Source organism: Cornus florida, unplaced genomic scaffold (assembly GCF_030987335.1).
Source record: "Cornus florida cultivar Cherokee Brave unplaced genomic scaffold, ASM3098733v1 CherokeeBrave_3.0.0_Hap2_Chr10, whole genome shotgun sequence".
Taxonomy (NCBI): Eukaryota; Viridiplantae; Streptophyta; class Magnoliopsida; order Cornales; family Cornaceae; genus Cornus; species Cornus florida.
Window position 1 is genome coordinate 26,972,823 of NW_026775580.1, and position 21,989 is coordinate 26,994,811.

Genomic DNA, 21,989 nt, shown 5'->3' on the forward strand with positions numbered 1-21,989 from the left:
GATCGATCATTGCTCGATCGATCGAACCTTGAAGTTGGATCGATTGAACTTTCCGGCTTCCCACCTTTGGCTTCATTTGCTTTCTTCTTTCTCCACTTTGCTCCTTTCTTTATTTAATCCCAGAATTGCTTCAATTAAGCTCTTATTTGGCTATGTTAGCTTATTTTCAGGATAAGTGCCTGAAAATGAAAATAATACGAAATTAATCTAAAACGGTAAAGTAAGATAGATAAAGGTACTAGAATGCCTAAGCTTAAGGGGTTTAAATACACACTTTTCAGCGCTCATCACACACCCAAACTTAAATATTGCTAGTCCCTAGCAATGAATTAGAAAGTAAAGGAATGAAATGAACGACTATACAACTATGAATTAGAAAATAATATTGGATAACGCCACTTTCGTAGGGAACACGATTGCACTTAGCATATGCAACAAGCCTTTTAAACCCCTAGGTTACCCCTAGTAGACGAGTGAAGTCTCGTGAGGGTTTCCAGAAATGGTACCCACAAACATTAAGCTCATTCTTTTAAAAGAGGCACCAATATTGCAAACAAGCATTGGGAGAAAACTACCTCAAGTATATAATTTTTCAAACATTTCTGAGTAATCTCCTAAAATTTCAACATTAAGCAAACAAATATGGTCCTCCACATATCAAGAAGATGATCATGCAAATCAAAATAATTCTAGAATTCTTTTTGAGTGGACCGGCATCAAATGTGTTGCTATCTGAGCCAACTAAAGAATTAATCACATCATTACCCTCAAACTAGCACACAAATCTAGTACCGATCATCAAGACAAAAAGTGGACCTTTTATTAAAGCTTTATTATTCTAGGTGCGTTTTTTTTTTTTTTTTTTTTTTTTTTTTTTTTTTTTTTTAAGATCAAAGATGGAAGCATGGTGCAATATGTTGATCTATTAAACTTTCTAGCAATTCATGAGGTTGAGCGTTAGGTCAATGACTCCTAAACCAAACGGCTTTAGGGCACTAGGTGTTCAAACACCCCTACGGACTTATAAGCTCAAATCAACTAGGTTATAAATTAAGACAACAACCATCTAATCATTTCCTACTTCTCACCTTTGGGAGAAGTCCTCACTTTTTATTGCCCTTGCAACTTTTTTTCTTTTTTTTTTTTGAATTCAATTATTAACCTAGAGTTCGGGCCCTCCACCTTTCGGCGCAAGAAGTTCAGTGCTTGATGAGGCTAGAATCCCGCTACTTAGTGAAAAGGGATTGTTATCCACCTTTATCAAGAATGAAAGTTTTCAATGCACTACTAGCCTAATTAGGATATAACCAATTCAATAATCAACAAAGCATGTGCCCTACAAATGAATGCTAGTGTGCGCCTGTGCTAGTATAGAATCCTAGAGTGAATTTCAAAACAATCACAAAATCAAAATGAGGTGGACCACAAGTGTGAGCAAGATATCAATCTTTCGAAAAATTTACTCCTAAATGGCATCCACAAGGCATACAAGGAGTATTAGACTCTCAAGTCAAGTAATTTTTAAATTTTAAGCAATATAGTCCTCAAAATATCAAAATCATAGCTAGATATGGACCAATCATAGAAATATCCCTCAAATACACAAGTCATGCTCAAAATTTTGAATTTAAAACTAACACTACAAAACACTATTCCCCTCAAACTTAAATGGCACAATGTCCTCAATGTGTAAGAGAGCAAGGGAAAGAGTATACTAGTGCAACTAAGCAAGAATGATCGGGACTGAAGTATCCAAAGTGGGTGGCATGGCCCTCCCAAACTTGCGATGAACTGTGGTCCTGAAAATTGGCACTTGGATAAACTTATCAGATAACAAAATGGGATAATCAGTGTACAGTGGACATGCAAGTGTAAATGGGATACACAGATAAAGAAATGAGAGAGGTATAAGGGTGGTCCTGAAAATTGGGTAGCACTCTCTCACTGAAGTCACTGTGATGCACCTAATGGAGTCAAACACACAGATATGAGAATATAATCATATGACATTCATAGCAAAAACAGATATATATAAAACATATAAAGTGCACCTACAACAAAAATATCAAAGCCGACAGACCGGCTGTAGAAATAATAATATACAGTGACAAAAGTAAAGTATCAATAGGAGAGAGGGATCATGAGATAGAAGGAACTGGGAACTCAGGAGGATGAGGTAGGACGGGCAGGTCGGGCTCTGCAGATATCTCTAGATAGATCTCGGAACATAGTCGCGACATCCGTGCGGAAGGCCACAAAATCAGCTCTATGCGGTGTAAGATCAGCTCGTATGGCAACAACAGCATCCTCAAGCATCTGCAGACGTACTCCAAAGTCGGGGGTCAGATCTGGAGCCTCAGGTATAGATGAATCAGAAGAAAGCTCCTGATTCTGCTCTTGCTCGTAAATGGGCAACCTGGCTGGAGAGTACTGCTCTGTGTCGTCTGCAGGGTGTTCTAAGTCAATATCTATATGATCTGCAGCTGGATTAACTGGTGCGTCGTCCGCTGCGGGATCTGCTGCTGCTGCCTCTGCTGCTGCCGCCTCTGCTGCTGCCTGTGCCTCCTCCTCCTCTAACTCCGCTGCAGCCACTACCGCGTGGTCCTGCAGTTTGGTAATAATGGATCGGTAGCTCTTGTCCCAGTCCTTCTTCAAGAAGTGACAGGAACCTTTCTCGGGGTGCTCCCGAGGGTGAATAGGGTAGTGTTGATCTATCAAAATCTAGGTGATGAGGTGGCTGAATGGAAGAGACTTAGCTCGTCCGGGTGTCTCCTTGCTGATGTACTCGTCATATAGCTTCCTCATCACGCTCCAAATGAGCGCGGGAATGGACACCCAGTGCCCGGTGTAGAAGGCATAGAGGGCTGTCAAATAATTGCCCCTCCTCTGAATCTTGTGCCGGGCCATGTAAATGTTTCGATAGAGAACGGAATCGGTGAACCAAAGGTCATCTGGAAGGAATGTCCGAGTGGCGAAGGTCTCACCACTGGCATGGTGACCTGTAAGAAAGACTGTCATGTCGGCGTAGGAAGGCCTGTATAGCCTCGGATATGTCTCCTAAAGCTTTGGAGGGCATCTATGTGGACAGCGGCAAGAGTGAGCTAGTGAGTCCACTGTGATGGTGATCGGATGGCCATCTACATAAGTAACTAGCTCTGTTGTGGTACGCGGCGATGGTCGGAGGTTCTGGTAGAACAACCGTACCAGCCGTGGGTAGACCGGCTTTGTGACGGGGGCAAAAATAGCGGCCAGGCCCCTCTGAATGATGTCATGGTAAGCGGATCGGGTCAGCACCGATCTAGAGAAAAAGGCCATGTCGAACACTGACTCATGGTCGACTGTCATATGCGCATATTGAGGCGTGGGCCTATCACGCTCCAGATGAGCTGGCTGAGCTGAATGAGCAGGCTGAGGTGAATGCTCAGGTCCAGTATGCGGTGTAGATGGTGATGGAGTGAATGCAGGATGAGCCGCAGAGGTGGATGGTATGTGGTAATCCTCAGCCTCATGAGATGGTGACTAAGGTGGGGTAGCCTGTGCTGGCTCCTCCTGTGCATAAGAGGGGTCTGTTGGTTCTTCTGTTCGTGGTCTAATGTGTCGGTGGGGCCTGTGTTGCCTGTTGGCAACGGTCTTCCTCTTAACCATGGCCTGCAAAAAGAAAAATAAAAACTTGCAATGGGAGTTAGTACCAGAGTAAGAAATTTTAAGCACAATATAGAAACATGTATGTTAAGTAAAATAGACAAAACAAATATGACATGAATCTATGCAAGTGGCAGGATATGAAACATGCTGAACAATGTAAGTATGAAATACATCCAATGTGGAATATCACAAGTATTGGGCATATATGAGATAGCATGAACATAAGATATGATGAATGAAGTGTGTGTGTGAGATCTTTTAAGTTCGATCGATCATAAAAAGGAGTGAGATCGATCACAAAAGTTGGATCGATCGAAAATAAGTGAGATCGATCTCACAACTTCGATCGATCGGGGGACATGAGTTCGATCGATCTCTTAAGATCGATCTGAGATACAAGTTTGATCGATCAAATTTTGCGATGATGAAAACTCAAAGGTCACAGATCTGTGACTTTAGAAGCACGGGGCCCACACGAACGTGTTCATGGGCCCATCAATACAACAAATCAATCAATCCTAGCCACTGTTCAAAACCCATACACCCAAATCGAATCAAATCATCAAAAATATATACACATATATACATATAAATATATATAGACACAAATGCTTCAAGCTTCAATAATGGAGGATTTTGTCATGTATATTGTATTCAACATATAAAACATGTATGCATAAGATTGAAGCTTAAATCATGAAGGACATTCTCGGATCTTACCTCAAACGATGAGAGAAGTGGAGATGTGGAAGAGTGAAGATGAATCTGAGAAGGGAGAGAGAGATTGATGCTTAAATGCTCGTCGGAAAGTTCACCGGAGGTGGGAGAGGTGATGGCACAATGGCGACGGATAAGGGGGTTAGGGTTTGCAGAGAGGGTGAGATCGATCTAAGGACCCTCGGTTTTATTTTTAAAAACATTCCCGATAAAGTTCGATCGATCGAACTTCAACTAAGATCGATTGAACTTTGATGAACTCTCTTCCAAGTATTTTTGGATTTTTGAAATTTTTGAAAATTGCAAAATTAAAATTAAAAATTGTAAAATAAAATAAAGTATTTTTGGTTTATTTTTTTATTTTTTTATTTTTTAATTGAATAAACAATAATAATTAAAAACTAATTGAAATATTTTTGAAATTTTGAAAAATAAAATAAAATAAAATGAAATGAAAATAAAACAAAATAAAAATGAAAATATTTTTGGATTTTTTTTTTTTTAATTTGAAAAGTCAAAACAAAGTCAAAATAATGAAATGAAGAACTGAAATCAATCGAAACAAGAGTTCGATCGATCAGAAAGAGAGTAAAAATATGCAGGTTTTTGGCTCAGAAAATTGGCTAAGTGTTGGAACTTGAAAGTTGGATCGATCGAAGTACTTCTTAATCGATCTTGGAATGTTTCGATCAATGAGACAGAGAGTTGAAATATGTAGGTTGATGTAGGCTCAAAATTTTTCTAAGTGTTGAATCATGAGATCGATCGAACTTGGAAGTTGGATCGATCGAAGGTCTCTTGATCGATCTAAGAGTTAGTTCGAATGATGAGACAGAGAGGTGATTTGGATGCAGGTTTCTGTAGGTCGAAATTTTTTCTAAGTGTTGGATGCAGAATGGAGTTCGATCGATCAAACTCAGGTTTGAGATCGATTGAACTATGCAGAATGCTCACTAATGACATGAAAGCTCATGCAATCCTCACCAAAGTTCCTTTCAATGCATATGAGAACCAAAAACAAGTATCTAGACTTCGCAAGAAATGAAATGAAAGATAGAAATGAGGGAGGAATAGGGTATTGACACCCTACGAAATGTCTTTGCTAGTCTTTAACTTCTCTAGCAAGATATTGGGCTCTTTAGCCCTGATCAAAGATCTTATAATGCATCCCCTCTTTGTTAGGGTGATAGATGCTTTGAACTCCACCTAACTAATGGTTCTTTGAAGAACTTGTTAGATTCAGCTCAAAAGAAACTTTTGATCCTTTGTCTATGCAATTACAACCTTTGGGCTTCCATGCCCTTTCAAAGTAAGAATTTGGAACAAGATTTTGAGAATGCAAGGTTGAAGATGATCCTTTGGAAGTTTTGGTCTTACACAAAAGCTCATTTTCTTGACATTGAAGATCATGACATTTATCTACAACATTAACCTCTCCTTCATATTTGTCAAATGAATTGGGCGTGGGATTAAAGATATTCAACTTCACCTTCATGTGACCAAATGAGATCTTCATTATCCCCATCCTACAATTGATGTTGGCATTAGCGGTTGCCAAGAAAGGATGGCCAAGGATAACGGGAATTTGGCTCTTAGGATTGGAGACCGTTATGTGTCGATGATAACGAAATCAATCGGGAAGAAGAATTTATCAATCTTAATCAAAACATCCTCAATTATACCCCTAGGCTTCTTAATGGATCGATCGGTAAGTTGCAAAACTACCGACGTTGGTTTCAATTCACCTAGGCCCAATTTGACATAAACCAAGTATGGAAGAAGGTTAACACTTGCTCCTAAGTCAAGAAGCGCCCGATTAATGATATGATCACCAATAATGCATGATGTAGTGGGTGAACCGGGGTCCTTAAACTTTGGAAGAGTGTTATGTTGCAAAATTGAGCTTACTTGCTCGGTCAAAACCACTTTTCTTGGTGTTTGGCTCTTGTTCTTCCGCTTTTGGGTGTACAAGTCTTTCAAGAATTTGGCATAAGCCGGAATTTGCTTGATTGTATCCAATAGTGGAAGATTAACTTTCACTTGCCTAAACATTTCCATAATTTCATTGGTTTTGCATTTTGCTTTTCTTTTGAAATGAATCCTTTTAAGGCATCTGGAAATGGAACTTTTAGTTCAAACACTTTTTCAGAATTTTCTTTTGAACTCTCTTCAACACAAGAAGTTTTCAAATCATTGTGTTTCAAATCATTTTTCAACAAAACCTTTTCAACATCATTTTTTAAAATTTCTTTTTCAAACACATTTTTCAAAACTTTCTCATTTACAAGGTCATGTATATGCAATGAAGGAGGAATGGGATGTGAAACGGGATGGGTGACAACATGAGGTTGCACCGGTTCACTCTCTTCATTGGACATTTCAACTTGACTGTCCACAATCCTACCACTCCGCAAGGTAGTCACTGCATTAACATGTTCAATGGTGTGGCCTTCAGATGAGGAATGAGTTTCCACAACATATTGTTGCTTAGGTGGGGCATTTATAGGCATCTTTCCTTTCTCTCTTGCATTGAGAGTGCTTGATATTTGCCCTACTTGGGTTTTTAGCTTCGCAATAGATTGAGAGTGAGAATGAAGCAATTGAGTGTTAGCCTCTAAAGTGCCCAAAGCATTTAAAACTTTTTCTTCAAAGGCGGGACTTCTAGTATTACCTTGGGAATAAGATTGGTTGGGAAAATGAGAATTAGCAAATTGATTTCCTTATGATTGATAAGGTCTATAACCTTGGGATCCTTGGTTTTGAAGTGGAGGTGGAATGTACTTCCCTTGAAAATCGCCTTGGGAAGGGTTTGAACCCTCTCCTTGGTTTTTCTAAGAGAAATTCGGATGATTCCTCCAACTTGGATTATAATGAGTACCATAAGGATTGTTCCCTTGGTTCACAAAAACTGCATTGACTTGTTCATTAGGTTCATTTTGCACTTGTCCGTGAGGACAATGAGAAGTAGAATGAAGAACACTAGAACAAGTCATACATGTTTCATTTGATGCACGATGAGAATGATTAGGGAAGGAAGATACTTGGTTCGCTGAGTTTTGGTTAATAAAAAATTGATCAAACCTTTGAGATAAAGACTTCATTTCAGCGGCTATTTTATTTGAATGGTCGACTTGATATAAGCCAACACTCTTCCTACCTTGTGAATTTCTATCATTCTTAGATGATAATGTTCTATGCAAAGAATTTTCACTCATGCTCTCATAAAGACGCCACACATCATCCTCATGCCTATCAATGTATGAGCCAACCATGGAAGCATCAACCATATCCTTATAGTTGTTCGATAAGCTTTCAAAGAAATATTGAACTAATTGCCATTTGGGCATGTCATGATGTGGACACTTCCTAAGCAATTTATTGAAGCGTTCCCATGCCTCATGAAACGTTTCTCTATCCCCATGTGAAAATTCTCTAATTGAGGTTCTCATGGCATTGGTCTTAGAAACCGGATAATACTTTTTCAAGAACTCTTGTTGCATTTCTGCCCAAAAAGTGATTGAAAAAGGCCTAAGATTGTTAAACCAATACTTCGCCTTGTCTTTTAAGGTGAATGGAAAAAGTTTGAGTTTTAAAACCTCTTCCGGCATGTCCGTATATTTTACGGTGAAACATACTTCAAGAAATTCATCTAAATGCTTGTAAGGTTCTTCACTTGGAAGTCCATGATAATTGGGAAGCATTTGAATGGTTTAAGGCTTAATTTCATAATGATGTGCTCTAAATGGAGGCAATTGGATGTATGTAGGTGCATTATACTCGTTAGGCACATAATGGTCTCTTAAAGCAAGAGGTGGATTAGAGGTGCAACATGAACACCTTGGTTTTGAATTCCTTAATTGATGATGGGAGGTTGTGGAGCATACATTGGCCTTGGCATTCCATATGGAACTTGGCCTTATTGTTGTGGTGGTTGGTGAATGTATGGCCTAGGCATGCCTAATGGTACTTGTATGTTCTCATTGTGCACATTGGGATGAAAGATACCTTGTTGGTTTATGTGACTAAGGTCCTCAACATGATCATTATTATGGTCATCCATTGATAGATTAGCTCTATTTGAACTTCCTCTTCCCCTAGGATTTCTAATGATGGCTTCAAGATGCAAATCAAGAGGGACAAGAGTTGGTCTCAATGAACGACGTCCATCATGCACAATGCAAAACACAACAAACACAAAGAATGACAAACACTATGCCTTCACAACAATGCAATTAGACTTCTTCCACAAACACTTAATTCATACTTCCATGCTTTATCAACAATGATGCAAGAATCATTAAAAATAAGCCTCCACGCGGGCTGACGATTTAACTAAGGGATTGAGTAAAGAAAGTTTCACAAAGATCCTTTAGCACTTCAACTCCAAATTTATAGCTTAGCTTAGCAAAAAATTTTTTTTTTTAGCTTTTTACTTGCGTGCTTAGCTTGAATGCTCCTTTGCTTGCTTCCTCTCCAACAATGCACCTAGTTAAGTAAGAACAACATAATAAGTAACCAAAAAGAAAAATAAAAAAAATAAAGTAAAGACACGATCAAAAGAGTACTAATCCTAATTAATTCCACAAATCCGACATTGCCAAATCTAATCAATCAAATCCCCGGCAACGGCGCCAAAAACTGATGTAGTCATTGTGAGGGTCGCTACACCATATCAAGCTTGAGAGTGTGTGTTTTAAGGCAAAGGCCAAGAGTTTTACATTTATAAAAGCCACTACTACCTTCACTAAAAACATAGCAAGAGTGAGTAGGGATCGTCCCAAGGGATTGTGATGATCGAACAAGGTCGGGGAATCACTATTAGGGCTAGTAGGTCGAGTGATCAAACAATTGGTTAGTTGGTTAATTTGATAACAACTAAATTAAACTAAGTGATAACAAAAGAATGCAAATAAGAGTAAGTAAGAGAGAGAGAGATCTTGGGGTTTAAAGATCACCACCAAGTAATGCATTTCTATACCGTTGACAAGTGACTAATGAGGGCAAATGGTGTGTTGCAATATTGAAGTGTGTGTGTGTTTGGTTGATTCAACAAACAAGGATGACTAGTTAAGCATGTATTGTCTAAACATCATGTGAAAGGCACAATATATCTAAGCAATGAAGCATATATTGTCTAAACAACATGTGAAAGGCACAATAGATCAAAACAAGTCATTAATCCTTTCATTAAGCTCTTAATCCAAATACAACACAAGGATAGAGACATATACTACTTGCATTCAAAAGCTTGGATCATCAAACAACAAACATGGATTGTCCTCCCATTTAACACTACACTACAACTATTCTACATCTACACTACTAGTATGAAAATAAACTAAGGGAGAGGCACAATCCATCAAGGAATAAGTATGAACCATCAAGAGAATCACAAGAGCATTCTTTTAAGCACTATGTCTTGACAATCTCCAAATCTATAGCATCAATACACATAAACATGCATCAATAACACAAAATCTAGAGACAAACACATAAACATCTATTTTAGCATACATAGACACATGGATAGAATGAAATGATCAATTGGAAGCATTAAACCACATAAATAATTGAATAAATAAGATCTATATATATCAAAGTGTCAAAACATTAATTACAACACTAATCCCTCAATAATACACAAGATTAAGATATAGAAAGCATACTTGGGGCTAACTCTAGCCCCAAGAGGATGTCTAGCCACTCATGGTGATGTTGATCCAACCCTTAAGGGCTAACTCCATGGCTGAAATCTGCTCCTTGGTTGATGAAGAACTCCAATGGTGTTTCTAGCCTCCTCCTCTATGCTTGCTCTCTAAGAGATGATATGAAAATGATATTGGCTCCTTTATAAAAAGTAATCCTTATCCTTATATAGGTAGGTCAAAATAACACCCAAAATGAGCTGGGGTCGTGCACACAATATTCCCTAATGATTGGATAGAGGACAACTTTCAATGAGATGGAAATTTAACTTTTTCGCACTGGAGGAAGTTCGATTGATCGAACCTTAGACTTGGATCGATCGAACTGGCTGAGATCCATTAAACTTAGGTTGGATCGATCCAATTGGTTGAGTTTTTTGGGAAAAGACAAATCCGAGATATTTTGGGGGATATTTTTGGGAAAAGGACAAAAGTGGTTAGTGGGTGGTACAGCTGTGGATATGATTAATCATTTGAATAAGGACAAAAGTGTTCGATCGATTGAAGGGTGGTGTTGGATAGATCAAACTTTTGGACTTTATGCTTTTGGGCCAAGGCTTGGATCTATCTTGAAGTGCTGAGATCGATTATTGTTCGATTGATCGAACCTTGAAGTTGGATCGATCGAACTTTGCTGCTTCCCACCTTTGCCTTCATTTATTTTCTTCTTTCTCCAATTTGCTCCTTTCTTTGTTTAATCCTAGAATTGCTTCAATTAAGCTCTTATTTGGCTGAGTTAGCTTATTTTTGGGATAAGTGCCTGAAAATGGAAATATTACGAAATCAATCTAAAACGGTAAAGTAAGATAGATAAAGGTACTAGAATGCCTAAGCTTAAGGGGTTTAAATATGCACTTTCAATGCTCATCAATAAGGGCTGAATAATGCAAATTCAAGCCCTTAAATGTGCGTATGTTGAGACCTTAAGTGATACTTCTATCCAGTTTTATACTTATTTTAGTATATTTGTTTTTTGTAGGAGATTTCCTGAAGAACAGGATAAAATCGTAATTCTGGAGCTTAAATATTGTTTCCGAAGCTTAGAGAGTTGTACCAAACCATCCGAGGCAAGTTTGGAGTCCATCAAGGAATTTTGAAGAAGTTCAAATGCCAGAGCTCGAGCATAACCATTTGTGCTCGAGCACAAAGTGGACTGAAGAAAGAAAATTGACTAAGGAAAAAATGCTCGAGCACTGGATTTTATGCTCGAGCACAAAATAAAAAGCTCGAGTATTTCTCATAATGCTTGAGCACAAATTCCTTTGGGAAGATGAAACTACGCTTCGGAAATCCCAAGTGCCAGAGCTCGAGCATTTCTCAAAATGTTCGAGCACAAGTTCAAAATGCTCGAGCACAAGATTTTGTGCTCGAGCACAACTTCAAGGAAGGTCAAAAATATTTTAAGTGTTGAAGAAAAAGACGTTGTGGAAATAGTTGATGGAAATTTGGCTAAGTATGTAATTAATGCTCGAGCATTTTCACAGGTTGCAGAGCTTGAGCATAAGATTTTGTGCTCGAGCATTTTCATTTTAGGAAAATGCTTAAGTGCGGGATTAATTCTAAAACCATCATTTTAAGTCCCAAACGGGCCCAGATGACCCCAAAAGTCCTAAAGCATATCCAAGAAGGGATGGAAGTCAGATGCTTTTATAAAAGAAGGCGAAAGGCCACATAAAAACTCTCTTGTAATATTTCAGATCTAGCGGCGGCTTTTAAGGTTTTTGGAGTTCTTTTTGAAAAATTAAAGGAGAAGATCCCCAAAAAAGGAGTTACAGTCGTCTATGAAGATGATTTTCACACCAACAAAGATGATATTCTCCATCTCCATAAGTAGCTAAATCCTCTCTTAGGGCATTGATGTATGGTTTGATTGTTCTTAACTTTGGGATTTTTTAGTATTTATGTGTAATTGATTGCATGATTATACATAAATACTGGGCGTCCGGCCGGGCGTGCCAATTAATGTTTGCACAAAATTGGGACACTATGCACAGGAGTGCCAGAATCTTGAAAGATTCAGAAAATTCGAACGGAAAGGAGATCCATTTGGAACGATCAAGCGATTGTGGAAGTTTCTGATTTGCCTTCGATGAAAGGAATTTTAATAAGACTACAATGCTAACTAGAGAATTAAAGTGCAAGTACATGAATGTAAAGGAATTGAAATTGCATGAATTAAAATAAATGTATTGAAGTTTGATTAATGTCGTTGAGAGAGACTAATGTAGTCCTAGGTACACTATTTATAGACATTACAAGCCTTACAAGAAGGACCCATGTCCTACCAAGGAACTGCCTATCTATTCTTTACAAGACACTTGTCCCACGTCCTACTACAGAAACTTAATTTCCAGACCCACAAATTGTGAACTTCTTCCAACGATGCCATGTGTCCTACGTTCATACCTGCTTATTTAAACACACACACACACACACACACACACACACACACACACACACACACACACATTACTTTCTTCAACTACTGCCTCGTTCCCTTTTAAAATAGGACTAGTGCGTATAGTTGAGATGTTTAATTTTTCCCTAGATTTTAAGAACCACCTTCTTTAGCAACTTCTTAGTTTAAATCCCTTGAAAATAGGAACTCCAAACAAACTACACTAGGTAGTTTGTAGAAGTTCTCCTATGTGTAAATTTTGTTGGGCCAATCTCTTCCTTAATTATAGGAAGTAAACTATCCAAGAATTCCCATTACCAGTTGTTATCATCTTATCTTGATATATTTCCCTTTCTTAATTTGCCAGATGTTTTACACGTGTTGGAATCCTATTCCCTTCTAGTGTTTGATGAATGCTGAAAATTGCATATTTGGGCCCCTAAACGTGCATATGTTAAGATATTAAGTAGTACTTCTATCCAGTTTTAGATTGATTTTACTTTATTTTGCTTTTGTAGGTACTTTCCCAAAGAAAAGGATAAAATCGGGATTTTGAGACTAAAAGACTGTTATCGAAGCTTACAAAGTCGTTCTCGATCATTTGAAGCAAGCTTGGAGTCAAAATGGTGATTTTGGAGAAGTTCAAGTACAAAAGCTCAAGCACAAGTTCCTTAACTCGAGCACAACATCAACAGAGGCAAGAAAAACAACTAAGGCCAAAAGGCTTGAGCAGAGATTCAAGGTGCTCAATCCTTTTCAAATGAGTTCGAGCACAAACTTCCTCGGAATATGAAAAGACACTTTGAAAGATCCATGTTGCCAAAGCTCGAGCAGAGATTAAACGACTCGAGTATAATCTTCGAGCACAACTCAAAAGGCTCGAGAACCCAAGGAAGGTGATCGAGCACCATGGAGAAAATATCCCAAAATATTCTAAGTGTTGATGAAAAAGACACTTCGGAAATAACTTGAAGAAAAATGGCTAAGTATAGAGTTTTAGCTCAAACATAAGTCAAAAAACTTGAGCACCATCCACAAAGCTCGAGCAGAAACTTCTCTGCTTGAGCCTTTCCTGTTAAGCCAGATTTTTAAGTTACAGGATTAATTTTAATTAAGTCATAATTTGTTCCAGACGGGCCCAGATGACCCCAGAAGACCTAAAGCCCATCCAACTCTGGTTAGAAGTCAGTTACTTCTATAAAAAGATGCACACGTCCACAGAAAAGCTCTCTTTTCTTCTTGCAAGTAATTCTAGATCTAGTGGCGGCTTTTAGGATTTATGAGTTTCCTTTTAAGCATTGAAACTGGAGATCCTCAGAAGAGAAGTGCATTCTATGATGATGAAGTCCATAACAACAAAGATGATATCTTGCGTTGTCGTGAGTAGCTAATTCCTCTCTAAGGACATTGATGTGACGGCCCAAGTTTTTCAACCCGGTGCGTTAGTGATGAACCGAAAGATGACCCTATAACGAATCCGAAATGCAGAAGCAAAAGACAAAACAACAGTCTCTAGAGATACAACATGGCTCTAAGACACCATTATGACCCTCAACGAGGTCACGGAACCCAAAGGAATCGAATGGGGAAGCAACGTTTTAAAAACAAACAAGATTGAACCTAGGGGCAAAATTATCAGTTCCAGCTTAAAAGTGGGTGCCACCGAGCACACCATTGGAAAGACAACGAAAAATTAATGAATTTAGACTCAAGAATCACTTGATTCGGAGTTCGGATGAAGAAGATATGACTTACGGAAGAAGAAGGGGCAAAACGGTCAAAAGGGGGGCAACCAAGAACATCTAACCGGTTAGGAGACCTTCCTAACCGGTTAGGAGGCCAAAAAATTCGACCAAAACACTGCCCATGCACATGTAACCGGTTACCAAACTCCTCGCAACCGTTTACATGTGAAGAGGGCAGAATACTCAGCAAGGAAAACCTGGCAGCAGGGGTTTTTTCGGGAAAAATGGAAATTTGAGGGCCAAGATGACATTTTCTGAAAAAACTCAAAGAAGAAACCCCCTCAAAATCGAGTTTCTACGTGACTCGCGTGAAAAATTGAAAAATACACAATGTGAAATGCCCAAAATGCCCTCCCAAGAAAACTGGTCCAGAGGGTCCAAAAAGCTGCTAAACTTAAAAACTGAGAGCTGAACTTCGGATGCGATTTCCGATGCCAAGATGGCATTTTCTGGAAAAACATGAAAAAGAAACCCCCCTAAAATCATATTTTCTAATCAACCATATGAAGAACGGAATTTATTTCTCAAAGGATATTCCCAAAATACCCTTAGGTCAGAAAATGCAACAAAAGTGTAAAATGAGTCCGTAGGAGGCTCATTTCACCAAAGAAGAAGCTTTGCCCGGAAACGACCATGCACGCAAACGTAACTTACCTAATAAGATGTGCTACAATGGTCCATGGCCCAAAAATATGGCCGATGCAAAACATGACCCCCCAACGGCCAAAATGCCAAAAATGAAGTTTGAAACGAAAACTTGGAATTTAAAATCATGAGATGGTTTCAAAATGCCGTTTGGCCCTTGGCCATACTTCATACATGATTAATGAATACTAATGGAAGAATCAAAATGGAATTTCCACACCCAATGCAAACATGGTGAAACAAAAACTCAATATTCTTCAATACTTTCATAATACTCCATGAAGTCAAAAATTACATAGGATACAAATTACATGTCATTGGCCTTCGGCCTCATCTCATACATGTCAAATGCATTGTAAAGAGTGCATTCATGTACACATTACATATATGGAATCAAATGTACACATGTTGACATATAAGACTACAATTGGCATTCTAAGCCAACCTTCACCAAAAATGGAAGTCTTCAAGTCCACAAACCATCCAAGCATAATGAAGACCTCAACTTTAATTTTTGTACCTGAAATATGCCCCAGTATCGTAGGGGTGAGTAACATAAAGCTACTCGTAGGAAATGAGCATGCATCGACCTACGTTTTACAAGTTTGCATGATTTAATCATTGTGGTTCATTCCACCTAACGTCTATGTCAAAGGTGAGACTCAAGGAACATCCTAGCTACCTAAGATCATTTCTAGCATCAATCACCTCATTCATGCAATTTTAGCAACATTGGTTCATGCTTACACAAAGCAACAACATAGGAGCATGCTTACATAAGCAACAACATATAGATTCTGAAGGTTATCAACTTGAAGTCTAAAATGCAACATCAACTAAATATAACAATTTAACATAATTAGAATATCTAATACCACACATCAAGACATAGATTCTCTAGGTTATCAACTAGAAATCTAAAAGTGTGAAATCAATAAATATATCAATTTAGTATGGATGTACTTAACAACATCAAAATCGCCAATAGCCAAAACCACAAGTTAACAAGGTAAGCATGATTGTCAACTTGGAATTGAATACGAAAACAAACAGTGGAAGACTTGGACATCACGCTCGGAATTCTGCCGAGACCTCAATGGTTATTCTGGGCACTAACCCACAGGGAAGACCACCCTAAGTGCGCACTATCTCAATGACTTAGAGGACTCACGTCCCCGTACTAGAGCTAAAACCTAGCCATCTCAACTCAACAATGTTCCTAGATTCCAAAATAAGCCAAATAAGTTCATAACTTATACATATTACTACTACATAGTAACAAGTTAGCAATATAACTCTCAATTGTGCACAATAAGCATTTCATATCCATAATGCTACGAAATCACAAGCCAACAATATATTCATATAGAAACATACTCTCATGAATATAAATTTAACAACAATGCCCTTCAATGCATATAACACAATCAAGTGAATACTTCACAAGTCTAAATCTATGATCTTAAAATAGAAGCACCTTCTAAAACATGATTAAATCCATGGATAAACAAGATAGAATCTAATTACATCAAAATAATTAAACTCTTTAGATTTCAAATCATTTCCAATTGGCCCCAATTTAATATATGCTAATAGACAAATCATGGTCATTACATATATTCCCACACAAGCTTAATTAGGCCCATGAAACCACCAAAATAGATTTTAATTAATTCCCTTAATTAAAGTCTCTAGATTTCCAAACTCAACCAAATGCTCTTAAATTAAAGTCTGTTAACAAACATGCCAAAACTTAATTTAGAAGTATAATACAACTTAATTCCATGCAAGGTATGGCCATGAACTTTAATCTTTCACAAAAGATAAATATTAATTAAAAAGAGCAATTTTTATTTAATTAATTCTAATTTAATATATGTTGACCAACATATTAAAACAAGAGTTTCTACCATGCCATAATTCAAAACAATGTTATATATCATCATGAATTTTAAATCTTATGCAAAGAATTAAAAATTACTAACTTTCTAGATTTGATACAAGGCACATATATAAGTTGTATAATCATGCTAAACACTCAATACAACACACACAAAAGCCTAAAACATTTTCTACCTCCATTTGAGATGAAATCTCAAATCCCCACCAAAATAAATCGGCTCCGAATCCGACGAAACTCCTAGGTTTTGTCGGGGACAACATCACGAACATGAATCCCAAGGAAGCCCCATCAAAAACACAACTTGACTTCAAACCCAAACTCAAGAAATGGCCAAAACGAGATTCCAATCAGTTGGAATCGTAGGCCTCGTCGAGGGGAACAATAAACACAAAGGCATCACCACTTTTTAATGAAGGGAAGAAGTCCAAAAGAGGAGAGAGAAGATAGCAGCCATGGATGGAGCTTGGACCGGCCATGAGAGAGGAGAGAGAGAGAGAAAAATCTGATTTTTCTTTCTAAGACCTCCTATTTATAGAAAAACTCAAAAAGTGCCTCGAACGGGCCCCGCCGGGTCCGGAAAAGTGGAATTCATGCAGACACACTCAAATGGCAAAACTCCATGAACGAAAAAGATTCCAAATGAGAAAATATGAATAATGGAAGAAACGGTGCCGAAAACCGAGTCCCGAGCAGAGAGTTATGCCCAAAACAAGTTTGGCGCAAACTAGGGCCAGAAACCCTGAAATTGGAAACATCGTCCAGGAAGAAATTCTAAGAGTCCACGACTCGACAAAATGTGAAAATGAATCTCGTAGGAGGATCCAGGCTCAAAACAAGGCATTGAGCAATAACTTTTATTAATTGCACAATGACCCCTCTAAAAGGTGAAAACTGCGAAACTGCCCCAGAATGAAAATATCTTCCAAAAGATATTTTCTTAGATACCCCTGAAATAAAATATCTTCAAAAGATATTTATGAAAAACACCCTAAGAAAAGAAAAAGTTTCCAAAAAACTTTGTATTTATGCCCCTATGGACACCGGGAGCAACCAGAGTACTTTTTCACGAAAGTAAAGATACGTATCTTATAGAAATCATTGGGAATGAAGATACGTGAAGTCAGAAACCAACTCCGAACACAAGAAGTGTGGTTATGCAAATAAAGTGTTAAACGAGGAAAAGATGAAATAGGGAAAAAGACGGATAGGGAAAAGGACGAAAAGTGAATAGTGTCGAAAAACGAAAAATGTGGAAATGACTCGGTCCTCAAAGGAAGTTGTAAATCCAAAGAAAAGAGTCTCGAAAATCACTCCTGAGCACTCGAGACGACACTAATCGACAAGAAACTAAACTCAGAAGGAAAAAGACAATGGAAAAAAATTTATCCGAAAAATCCGGGTCATTACATTGATGTAACCCAAATCCGAATATTATGGTTTGATTGTTCTATACTTTTGGATTTTAACTGTTTATTTATTTTAATTGCATGATTTTAAGTAATTGTGACGACCCTGGTTTTTAGGCCAGCATGTCCTGTGATGAACCGTAAGGATGATCCGAGAACGGATCCGAATGTGGAAGCGAAGACAGAAAACAAGACTCTAAGAAGTCAAAGTGATCTTCCATGAGGTCGTGGAACTCAACAAGAACTGATGCGGAAGCAAAAGATCAAAAATATGACAAAGAAGCCCCCAGGGGCAAAATAGTCATTTATGAAAACTGTAGATTCTAGTGCCACTGAGCACACCGCTGGAAGGACAACGAAAAACTAATCAAGATGGACTCAAGAATCGCATGATTCGGAGTCCGGACGAAGAAGAAATGGCATGATGAAGAAAAACGAGCACTTAAGGCAAAAAGGGTAAACTGGTAATTATCCAGAAAGAATCGGGTGCAACTTAGCACACCGTTGGAAAGACAGCGAAAAATTAGTCAAGTTCAAAAAAAAAATTCACTTGAATCGGAGTCCGGACGAAGGAGAAAAGCCCAAAAGAAGAATTGACGTTGCGGCGGCCCGACGAGGGGCCATGGCGCACACGGCGCCCATGCGCGAGCCCACCAGCGCCCAAAGACATAGTTGGTGGCAGCCCTTAGCTGTTGCTACATTTTTTTTTGATCTGCCCAGAATTGAGGCTTGAAACGGAGGTCAAGACGAGTTTTTCTGGAAAAACACGAAGAAGAAACCCCCCCTAAAATCGAGTTTTCTACCCGACATCGCGAACGGAATAAAAAAAAACTCACTGTGAAATTCTCAAAATGCCCCTAGATCAGAACTGAACAAGAGGGTCATAAAGTTGCTAAATCAAAACTGGAAGCTGAAACTTCACGAGGGATTTTCGGTACAAAGATGACATTTTCTGGAAAAACACGAAGAAGAAACCCCCCCTAAAATCATGTTTTCTATTCAACCATGTCAAAAGAAGAAAATAAAACGGATGTGAAAGGTCCATAATGCCCCTAGATCAGAATATGCAAAAAAAATGCGAAATGAATTCACAAGAGGCTCAAAACACAAACGATAAGGTTTTGCCCGGAAACGAACATGCACGCAAACGTAACTTACCTATTTGGACGTGCTACAATGGTCCACGACTTAAAAATACCACCGATGCAAAATTCGAACCCCCAACGAGCAAAAAGGCAAAAATGAAACTTGGAATGAAAACTCGAAATCCAAAAATACAAAACGAGATCAAATGACTATTTGGCCCTTGGCCATACTTCAAACATGATTTATAAGACCCTATGAAAGAATGAAAATGGAATTCCCACACCCGATGCAACCATGGTGAAACAATGACTTGCGATTTTTCAAGATTTTCACAATATTTCATGAAGTTAAAAAGTTGTATAGAATACAATTCACATGTCATTGGCCTCCGGCCTCATCTCATACATGTCAAATACATTGAAAAGAGTGCACTTATGTACACATTACATACATGGAATCAAATATACATATTTTGACATATAAGTCTACAAAATGACATTTCATGCTAACATTTGCATGAAATGGAAACTTGAAAGCTACACGACATCCAAGGAATGCTAGGCTTCACGAACCAAGTCTTCGTACCTAAAATATGTCCCAGTATCATAGGGGTGAGTAACATAAAGCTACTCGTAGGAGATGAGCATGCATCGACCTAGCGTTTTACAAATTTATCACTTTAAGGTGAAACATGTTAAAGGGGCTCATGCCACCTAACGTCTATGTCCAAGTGAGACTCGGGGAGCATCCTAAGCTACCTTAGAGTCTAAGCAACAAGAATCATGATATACATACGTGTATGAAACGAATCATGGTTGGGATAATCTAAAGAACACGACAAGAAGAATGCTTGAACATATATTAACATGAATTGCATTTTCAATACAATTGAACTAGGTCTAGAGTAATCCATACAACATAACAAAAGCATAGTTGAATACAAGTTAACAAGAATCACATTATCCATGCAATTCAACAACAAAAGAGCATGTTATACAATGCAACAAGGTTTAAGTTCTCAAAGCCATCAACTTAGAATCTAAAGCACAAAATAACAGTAGTGGTTCATGCCACCTAACGTCTATGTTATAAATGAATCAATAGGAGCAATCTTAAGCTTTATTAGAACGTCAAAACACGATTTTCAATATCGATGCAATTTAACCAACATTGGAACTTCCAATACAATGCATAAAGCACAATTTCGCAAAGTTAACATCCTGTAACTTAAAATGGAACGACAAATAAGAAACAACAAGTTACAACATCATCTAGTTATCAACTTGAAAATGAAATGCAAAATCAAACAAAATGGATACTCGGACGTCACGCCAGATCAAACCAACAACAAAGTTACTTTAGGGTTACTAGCCCATGGGTAACCTCCCTATGTGCGCACTAGACCATATATAGAGGGACTATCCCCCGTACTAGAACCACGTCCTAGCTATAGTCAAACAACGACATCCTCAAGTTTCCAAAATCAACAAGTTGTGCAACAACGCATATATCAACAGGAATATGCAAGATAATCAACTATTTACCAAGCACAACCAAATTTGGAAACCTATACAATCTATGCTCTAAGTCCACAACTAATATGATGTGATAAATGTCAAATCTTCAGTGTGCGATTCGTTACACGCTGTGCATGAATGATGTTAAATACGAAGTGTGCAAATCATTACACAAGGCAACAATATATTCAATAAGGAAAACATATTCTCATGAATACAAACATAGCAACTATGTTATCCAATGTTCAAAACATAACCAAATGAATATACAACAAGTCTAAGTCCATGATTTGAATATAGAAACCACTTCTAAAACACAACTAGATCATGGAGCAAATTAATAGAATTTAATTAAATAAAAATAATTAAATTCCCTAGATTCTAATTCAATTCCAAATAACCTCAAATTAATACATATTAAAGAACATGGCATGGTCATCACCTATATCCATTCTAAAACTCAATTAGGTTATTGGAACAACAAAGTAGAACTCTAATTAAATCATGCTAATTTAATTACCAAGGTTCTAAAGCAACTTCAAATGGTCCACAATTAATAAATACTAGTAAACAAGTCATGGCCAATACAAACATCAAGTTAAAACCTTAAGCTAATGGGACCACAAAATAGATTTTAATTAATTCTTTTAATTAAAATCTCTAGATTTTCAAACTTAACCAAATGCTCTCAAATTAACCTATTGGAAAGCATGCCAAAAACTAATGTAATATCACATTACAAGTTTATTTCATTCAATTTAAGACCATGTGAATTAAACTTTCACTAAAGTTAAATATAAATTAAAAGTTGCAATTCTCATGCAATTAATCCCAATTTAATATATGTGACCAACTATACCAAAGCTTAATTTTCTAGCATGCCACAATTCAATTCCAAGTTGTATATCACTGTGAGGATTAAATCTTAAACAAGGAAATTAATTAAACGAAAGGTTTCAAAACCTCACCGAATATTCTAAATCAAATATATGTGAAGCTATATGGCATGTAGATCAAGAATATCAAGTTGGAATTCGAATGGAGTGAATAGTGCACTCGGGGCAAATTAATTAATCAAATTAATTAAAAATTACTAATTTTCAAAACACCTCCAATTACTTTCAAATTCAACTATGTTGAAGAGCATGCTAAGGCCTAATATAATATGCTAACACATATTAATTTCAAGCTAGTTAAGGCCATGTGAATTAATCTTTCACCT

At 37.7% G+C, this 21,989-nt stretch overlaps 1 pseudogene; it reads left to right on the forward strand.

Annotated features, from left to right (window-relative positions):
• The first annotated feature begins 7,707 nt into the window (after positions 1 to 7,707).
• Positions 7,708 to 7,806, forward strand: LOC132280540 (small nucleolar RNA R71; annotated as a pseudogene).
• Positions 7,807 to 21,989: the final 14,183 nt, after the last annotated feature.